This window comes from Coenobita brevimanus, chromosome 19 (genome assembly GCF_032717465.1).
Source record: "Coenobita brevimanus isolate Jiangsu-jjx chromosome 19, ASM3271746v2, whole genome shotgun sequence".
NCBI lineage: Eukaryota > Metazoa > Arthropoda > Malacostraca > Decapoda > Coenobitidae > Coenobita > Coenobita brevimanus.
Genome location: NC_136972.1, coordinates 26,432,464 through 26,441,093, shown reverse-complemented (window position 1 = coordinate 26,441,093; position 8,630 = coordinate 26,432,464). Strand labels below are relative to the sequence as shown.

At 39.0% G+C, this 8,630-nt stretch overlaps 1 long non-coding RNA gene across 1 annotated transcript; it reads left to right on the top strand.

Annotated features, from left to right (window-relative positions):
- Window positions 1-2,767: 2,767 nt before the first annotated feature.
- LOC145391640 (uncharacterized) lies at window positions 2,768-6,667 on the top strand. The gene is made up of 3 exons (XR_013895888.1): window positions 2,768-2,895; window positions 4,501-4,613; window positions 6,575-6,667. It is a non-coding gene; the product is annotated as an uncharacterized LOC145391640 (long non-coding RNA).
- Window positions 6,668-8,630: the final 1,963 nt, after the last annotated feature.

Sequence of the window (8,630 nt, the reverse complement as noted above, 5' to 3'; positions counted from 1 at the left end):
GTCACTAACACCCACTTACATCCACTCGCACCCACCTACACTCATCTACACATATCTTTTCTAATCTTAACTATAAACCACTAAACCCGCCTACATCCACACCCACTGACACCCACTTACAGTACAACTGCCCACCTCATACCCCTGCCCACACCCACCGTCTATTCTAAGTTCGCACTTCTTCCTCAGTGATATATTTTTCACATTATACCTAAACATTTTCTTTTGGTATCGAAAGTATTTATATTAACAGCGTAAGAGGACACTTAAGTTCACTGTGCAGAATATACTGCCAGGTGAAATATGAAACCATCTACAATCTCACTGAGTCTGCGTTGCCATGGAGATCATTGTTTATTCGCCAACGGGAGCGGTGTTACAGACACCCTCACTGCTCGGTGGCCAACGTTGAAATGCCGAAATTTCCATTATTTCATCTTTTTATACCGCTTCTTTGGTGCAGGCGGGTGGGTAAACGCGTATTACAATAATGACATCACATATTTCTAGCAAATATAGTTTAATAAGGGTATTTAAAGCCAAAATGATGTGTTGATCAGTGTTCCCAACTACGAAGCTACCCGAATCGTCTTGGTTTCGTTCCATGGGAAGTAACAATTATCACAATTTCCGATATTTCTTATATTTTTAACCCATGTGATCTTAGCAGTAGTGATATATTCATATTTCAACCCAATCCACCACATCTTTGTTGTGTTTTTATATAGCAAAATTCAATAAATCCTATTTACCAGGTACATACTGTGATCTGGTAACTTTGTGGGATATCGGGGGTGAGGGGGGTTGCTGGAGGTAGGATGAGAATCTCTTGCTGGTAAGAAACGTAAGTTGATTTGGCTAAACTAATTTTTGCGTAAATTTTATGTATAATTAGGAGGTAATTCTGAAGGTTAGTAATGAACCTGAACAAGACACAAAATATGAGCTGTGTGTATATAGATAATGAGGATAATTGTTGTTCAAATAAAAAAATTCGCTAAATATATTTTTCTTGTAACTTTTGAACGTCTGTGCTACCCCTACCCAATATGGCTGCCAAGTACCGCCAAGAGTACCTTCTCACAATTTCAACAGTAGATTTCTGAACTGTGGCCATTTTATGATGCTATTTGAGGCGCTTGACGCCGATAAGGTACGTGGTTGAACCTTTCTAATGTGCTAATGTGGTTGTAGTGGTGAAAATTAGCGTAATATGAGGGTGCAATTGACTTGGGAGGCTGGCGGCTCCTTTGATCTGAGGCTCAGGAAGTCACCTGAGGCCGCCTTCTCATATGTTCACTAGGAAATACCTGGATTATTTTTATTGCCTCAGGGCGCTGGATGTATTTAGCGCAAATGTTTTAAGTGAATGAAGCCTCTTGGCCTACTAGTGAGCCTGTGCGGTGGAACTTTAGTGTATCATAAGAGTGCAGTTTAGGACGGTGGATCGGGGAATGAGGTCAGGGTGTTGGGCAGGCCAGTGGCGGTGGGAAGCATGAATTCATATAAATATGGTCGTAAGACAGCGCCTAACGCACACCAGGTAAGAAATTCTGGCGTTTCTATGCTAGGGTAGTGTTTTCAAGGTCAAGTGAAGGAACTGTGAATGAGGAGGAAGGATATGAAGTCATAAAATAGATGCAGGAGCCGCTTGGGGGAGGCATCGAGCTTCCTCTTCCAGCATAATAACGGCCAAACAGCATCTTATTTACACAACAGGTAGGAGAAACTGGTATTTACGTGCCACGCAATTATGTTCTTAGCCAAGGGAAGGGACTATGTCCGTGGAGGGAGGAGAATATAAAGAAATGAAGGTGTGGGGAAATGGGGCAAGACATTCAGAGGGGCACCATCACACAGGCAAAATACTGTATTCAGGTCCTTCAGAATTTATTGTTTTAGCCAGGAATGAGGCGTAACTACTTTGAGGGATATATGATAAGGATTTAAACTTTCATTTGTTTGTCAACACTGAGAAGAAATTGAATACGCCACCTGTTATTTATATGGTATATACAGTACTTTTTATTTATTTATTTATTTTTTTTTCAACATCCAAAAAACAAAATTAGGCACTGTTATGTTTGTGTAAGGCTGTAGTTTTGGGGTGTGTATTAGGTTTGGTGTTTATATGCTTTGCTATTGAAAAAAAGATTAATTGCTGTTGAATTGGTAGGAGCATAGTACCGGTACTGTACAAATGTGAAATTTTTGGTTAGGTTGTCATTCATGTATTTTTGTCTATACGTATTTTGTCCATTGTTTGTACTGTTTATCATGTATTGCATTGTAGTTTTATTTCATGTTAATGTTGAATGATACATTAAGTTTTAGGGCACAGACGATGTTCAGGAACAGTGTTAAAAATAAATTTTTATGGTTTATATAGAGGTTCACACCATCAAGATTTTAATTTAGTTGTAATAATTTGTAACCTAAGCATAAAATGAAAGTATGTTTGTAACAGAACACACAACATTAAGTGGTTTGGGTAAACGTAACATTTGTCTGAGCTGCTACGGCATGCAGTGTTATGGAGGGTTTATGAACCTCTGTGTTCATCATATAATTGAGATAGAAGCAGGGAAAAATCATGGTACTTTTTGTGTTTTGTTGTAGCAGCAAGTATAAATCATGGTGGTTTATGAGTTTAGTTGTACACATTATATCTAGATTTTAACCTGATAAGACCTAACAACTTTGAAAGCAACATTTTACTTTCCTTCTTTGGGATGATACCATTATATATTATTCCAGCTGTCACCAGATGCTGCAGAAGCTGAGCGGTTAGTGTTGCTGCCATGAAATTCCCAGCCAGTTTGTGCCAGGGCTTGAATACTGGTGTGTGCAGCTGGTACCACTTGACATTGTTGTTCGTCTATGCTTTGTTGGTTGGTAGGTAAAATGAATGTGTATGGTAACCCGTAGGGAGGTAACTGTGGTAACATGGATGATACAGTACAGTGGCCTTGTAAGCCAAGAGAATGGATGGATAACTTGCCACAGGTTCAAAGACCAAAGTTACAGAGATGAGCACTTTGGGAAGCACGTCATAGCCTCTTCCCTCATCTGTATCTTTCCTTTTACCACCAGACTTGTTATATTCAGCTTTGAAGAACCACTTTAGCTCATGAATGGCTAAGGAGTGTTGGGTGAGAGACTGCATGGGGAAATTAGTATTGGAATGGCAGTGTTTGTGAGTGAGCATATCATATAATTACTCCAAAGGATTTGTCTTATGTTCATGAATAGAATAACTATCTGAGAGGTGCATTTGAAGTGCATCCATAGAGAAACAAAAAATGTGGCAGATAATTATGTCTGTGAGGTGGAGTCAGGATTCAGAAGGTTTGACTGATGTGTGAGTGATTATATGACTCATATCAGTGAGTGTGCAGTTAATTTTCTCCTGCTATTTTGCTGTCTTTTTCTAAGGATTATGGCTTCTACCTCACCCCATCTTTTAGGAGGGGTATGGGTTGAGATGGTAATTGTATAATTTATGAAGGTTCCAACATGCTTGATATGTGTGGATTTTTTTTTTTTTTTTTTTTTTTTTTTTTACAGCTAGCATAAAGAGTACAGGGTCTGGATTCCTGAACCTGCAGTGTTTCATTTGCCCACAAATCCTGGCTACACCTCACAAGCATAAACATCTACACTTTTTTTTTTCTCTTATTGCCTGGTTGTGGTGAGAATCATCTTGTCAGAGTGATGGCCCTGCATTGATAGAGTCTTCAAGAGGTGACTGGAGGTTTTTTGATCAAATAATATCATCAGGGGAAGTAGGCTGATCATGTACCCTTAAATGTACTGGACCATGGTAGTCTAGCCTTGGATGTGTACCTCTCAAAGGGGGTGATAAGGGATTTTTTTTTTTTTCTGTTATAGTTGCCAGTGTCATACTTTGACCTTAATGTACAGTAATAAGTAACAGGGCACCTTTTCATTTATAGTTAACCATGCAGTGATCATAATATTGTATGTTGATAAGAAGACATTATGATCACAGTACATGTATAGTGTATTCATAATACTGATTGCGTATAAGAAGACATTATGATTCACAGTTAACATACAGAAAACGATGGTGAATGATGTAGTGAGAGCAAATGAATATTACAGAAACTGTTCCTTATTCTTGTTAGTTAAGGAGACATTGTAGCACCTTGTCCATGTATATATCTGTCTGCTTGTCTGCCTATCTATTGTATCTCTGTCTATGTCTATGTGTGTCTTTTTATCTATAACTAGATGCTATAACCCAGGAATAGGATGCCCATGAGTAGATCACCTCTTTGTCCCCATGTCATCTGCCTTCAGGTTGCCTTCCTTCCATCTCTCACCATTCTCATTCAAATAACTCTTCACATCCTCATCGTCACACTCCCTGTCCATCTATCCCCCCACCTCACCTCATGCATTTACATTTTCATAGTTTTTCACTCTTCATTCTCTTTCTGTGGCCAAGCCATCTTAGTTTCTGCTAACACGTTGCAGGATTGTGATGATAAATCTGGGTGGAAATAGCAGTCTGCTGGGCCTGGGTGATCTGAGCAAGCTGCCTTTCACCACATAGTATAGATTCACCATTTATCTTCTGCATGCTGTGGGTGAGTTTGAGTTACATTGAGTCATATGGCATTAATAGTTGTTTTTTAGATTTTGTAATGCTTCTTCCTTAATGGGTCTTATGTACATTAGACCTCACTATCCTCTTGTGTGTTTTTGATTCATAGTTTCAGTATTAAAAAAAAAAAAAAAAAAAAAAAAAAAAAAAGGATAAGGAAGAGGTGTTATGAAATCTCCAATGTCACCTAGATTATGACCCATTTTGTAATTAAACAGTTAAATGGTACCGGTAATGCTAAATTCTAATCCAGTGTTACTTGACAGTTAAATAGTACCGTAATGCTAAATTCTAATCCAGTATTACTTGGAAGGGCCTGAGACTAGGATACTGTACTGCAAAATATGAAAGGGAAAATTACAAATAAGAAAACATTGTATGCTAGTGTATTGATTGGTGATAGTAAGGAGCAGAGAAAAGTTTGTTATTGTTGTTGTGGCCCCAGGCTCATCTGGAATGTGAACCTAGTGGATTGCAAGCTGAAACTGCCCTTGCAGTTCACCTTCTTTCAGGGGATAGGGAGAGAGTTAAGGGACTTTTTGTATAACCAGGGAGTGGGATGTGCCTGGTTATAATGATGTCACCTCATGAAGGTGTCCATATCCAGCATCAAATAGCTCGGGGTAGAGGGACTAACCACAGATGCTGCAAAAGAGCAAGCAGTCTGGAGAGCAGCAGCCAGCAGGTGTTGTCTTCTCATTGGCATAGAAGATTCTTTAGTTCCTTAGCAATTTATTTTGCATATGAAACAGTATTATGCATTTGGATGTTATTCATCCATCCATTCATCATATAATCCTGTGTTGCCCTATGAGGAGCGTAGGAGCCCAGAGCTAGGCAAGTTGGTCCTGACATTTAAGATAAGAGTGACCAGTCATACTCATCCCTGAGTGGCATTGCATGAGCAATAAAACCCAACCACCCCATGGATATAAACCTGCACTGACTCAATCCGATTGGAGCGCCGTAATTACCCACTGAACCATCAGGTGCCATAATATGGTTATATGGTTACCACCCAGCATAGTAAATGGATTATTTTGCATTTGGACGTTATATTTCATCCATCCATCCATCATCCAATCCTACATTGCCCCGTGAGGAGTGTAGGAGCCTGGGGCTAGGCAGTTGGTCCTGACATTTAAGATGAGAGTGACCAGCCTCACTCATCCCTGAGTGGCATTACATAAGCACTCAACCCCAACCACTCCGTGGATATAAACCTTCACCGGCTCAATCCAACTGGAGTGCAATAATTACCCACTAAATCACCAGGCGCCAAAATTTGGTTAAATATATGTCTTTAATATTAACACACACTCCGTAAGTAACATGAAAAAAATATTAATGTGCTACATTAAAAAATAATATGGTAAGGAAGTGCTGCAAAATTACAAACCGTATGAGAATACGACCCTATGTGAGCAAGGCTTCCATATACTGTACTGTACTAGCATAGTTAGGGTTGTTTAAAAATGTGAATGCAAAAATTATATTGCGTGTTCCTCTGTTGGTTGGAAAGTTTCTGTTATCTTCTCTCTGTTTTGCAGTCAGGCTTTGTTAATATTCTGTACTGCAGTCATTATCATCATCATTACTTTCATCGTGACTTCCCCTGCCATAAGAGGGTGTGAGGAAAGACTTCTTACTGATAATTCACACCTCTTGGTTTTACTGTAGTAAGTTCCATTGTTTTGTAACCCATAGTGGTTTCTGCCGGAGGAAAAAAAAATTGGAAGATTCTGGTTGCTTCTTTCCCTGTTCAAAAAAAAAAAAAAAAAAAAAAAAAAAAAAAGGTTCCAACAGACAATTTATTGTAGGCTAGGTGTTTGTGAAGCCAGGCCAGTTGTACAGGCAGTTCTTTTAGTAAGTCAGGGATGCATTCCAGATGGTGATGATATGATAAAGATCCTTGTTTACTTATATTATTTGTTTCCCACACAGGAGCTACAGATGGTGACAGGTAAACCAGGAGGGACAAGATGAAAGAAAATGAACAGAAGTTAAGACTTGGCTGAAGATGAAGAATGATCAAGAAAGTGTTGACCAAAGTTGTGGTTTTAGACGTCAAATGGACTTTTTTTTTTGCTACCCCCAGCAGTACAACTGGGGACCTGGATGTATATTTGATGGTTCACATGGTATATTTTAGGGAAGAGTGAGACTTAGCAAAAATTGGTTTACCTAATTGACCCTGGATGTAAATTTGATTGTAGGGAAAACTTGAGACGTGACAAAATTTGACTGCCTTCATTATTGACCTTCCGCAACTTGAGTCCTAAGTCAGTGGTGACTGCAGTGTGATGAGTCTCAGTTATGAATTGGGAATGAGTCTCTTTGGTTACTTGTCAAATCATCCTCCACTCTGAGTACACTTGGCTGTCAACTGAGTTGAAAAGGATGAGAGATTACTGTCAGATTAGAAAAAAACATACTTTCGTAATGAAATGATTACTGAAGGCTTAATCTTATCCCTTCATCTTGAATAATCTCCACTCACCTGACAATAATCTGGGGATAACACAACATAGATGAAGGCCATCTCAAACAACATAACATTGTTGGAGGCAGTCTCTAACTTTTACCATATTGAAAAGTCTCCAGTAAACTGAATATAATTATCTTAAGTTAGCAAGGATAAAATATAAAGGTCATCATGGTCAGGTAGTTAACCTCTTGATTATGATTTATATTACTTGCTGTTGATACTTCCAGACACTTCATACAGCTTAGGTGTGATCTCTAGTAATCAGATGGTTAATGAAGGCTTTATGTAACCCATACAGTTTGAAAAATGCCCCTTTAGCTGAATAGTTATCTGAAGGTATCACAAATAAAAATAAAATGTGTCACCATAGTGTAGGCGAGGTAGTAGCAGAGCAACCTTGATGTGTCTGGTATCAACCACAGGACAGCAGTCAGCTCTAGAGGCGTCCCGTGCTTGGACCTAGTGTTCTCTTGTGGCAGACGGCACGTCTCCATAGTGAGTTGTGGGGAATTGTGTGCAGGTTTAGTTCCTAGATGGATGCCACATTTGCATCTCTCCACTCAGTTCACATGGGAACCATAGTAGGCTCCACATCACCATTATTTGGCAATATGAGTAGGTTACAATCCATGAGTAGGTTACAATCCAGCAATGTAAATGATGTACTAGGTGACAAGAAAACATTTGGCTTGTCAGTCATTGTAGCCACCTAATGAAGAAATAGGCTGCACTCCATTAGGTGAGTGGATGATGGTCACCACTACCTGCTACTAATACCGTAGAGATTAAAACATAGGTACCCAGAATTTTTAAAGATTCTCATTCATTTCATACCGTATTCATTATTTCTCAGCTTGTATGTATTTTCCTAAATGAAGTTTGCAGTAATATTACCAAGAAAATCTTGAATTTAGTAAAGGTTTTAGTATGAAAAATTACTTTTACTTGGCTTCATTACTCTGTATAATTGTAGAAGGAATGGACTTTGATGCCAGGCTCTATCAGAGGCACCACATGAGGGCATTACTCTCCAGTATCTATCTCTGTCGTGAATGGGTTAATGAATTCAGTTATTGCCAGAATGTAGCACGAACTGAGTGTGAGACATCCCCTGATTGAAGGGGGCAGCTTATGATTGGGACAACTCTTGTAATTTATATCCTGCAAAAGCTAGGTGATTGTACACAACTGAGAGTATGTATAGGAGCCTTGGCATGATCATGGTGTCATCATTAACTCATTCATAATGGACACAACCAGTATTTCATTCCAGCTATTACCAGATGATTATATTCAGCTGTGTGTCTTTGGAACATGCGAATACTATGGAATACTTATTTCCAACTGATATATATTCCTAGCTGTGTTTCAGCATAGTTAATGAACAGATGTAGTCAAATTAGAGGGAAAATCAATCAGTAACCAAGGAGACTCATTTCTGGCTCATGACTATTGCTCATCAGCTTCCATGACTTAGTACAGTATTTGACTTGTTGGAGTGGCCTAATTTCA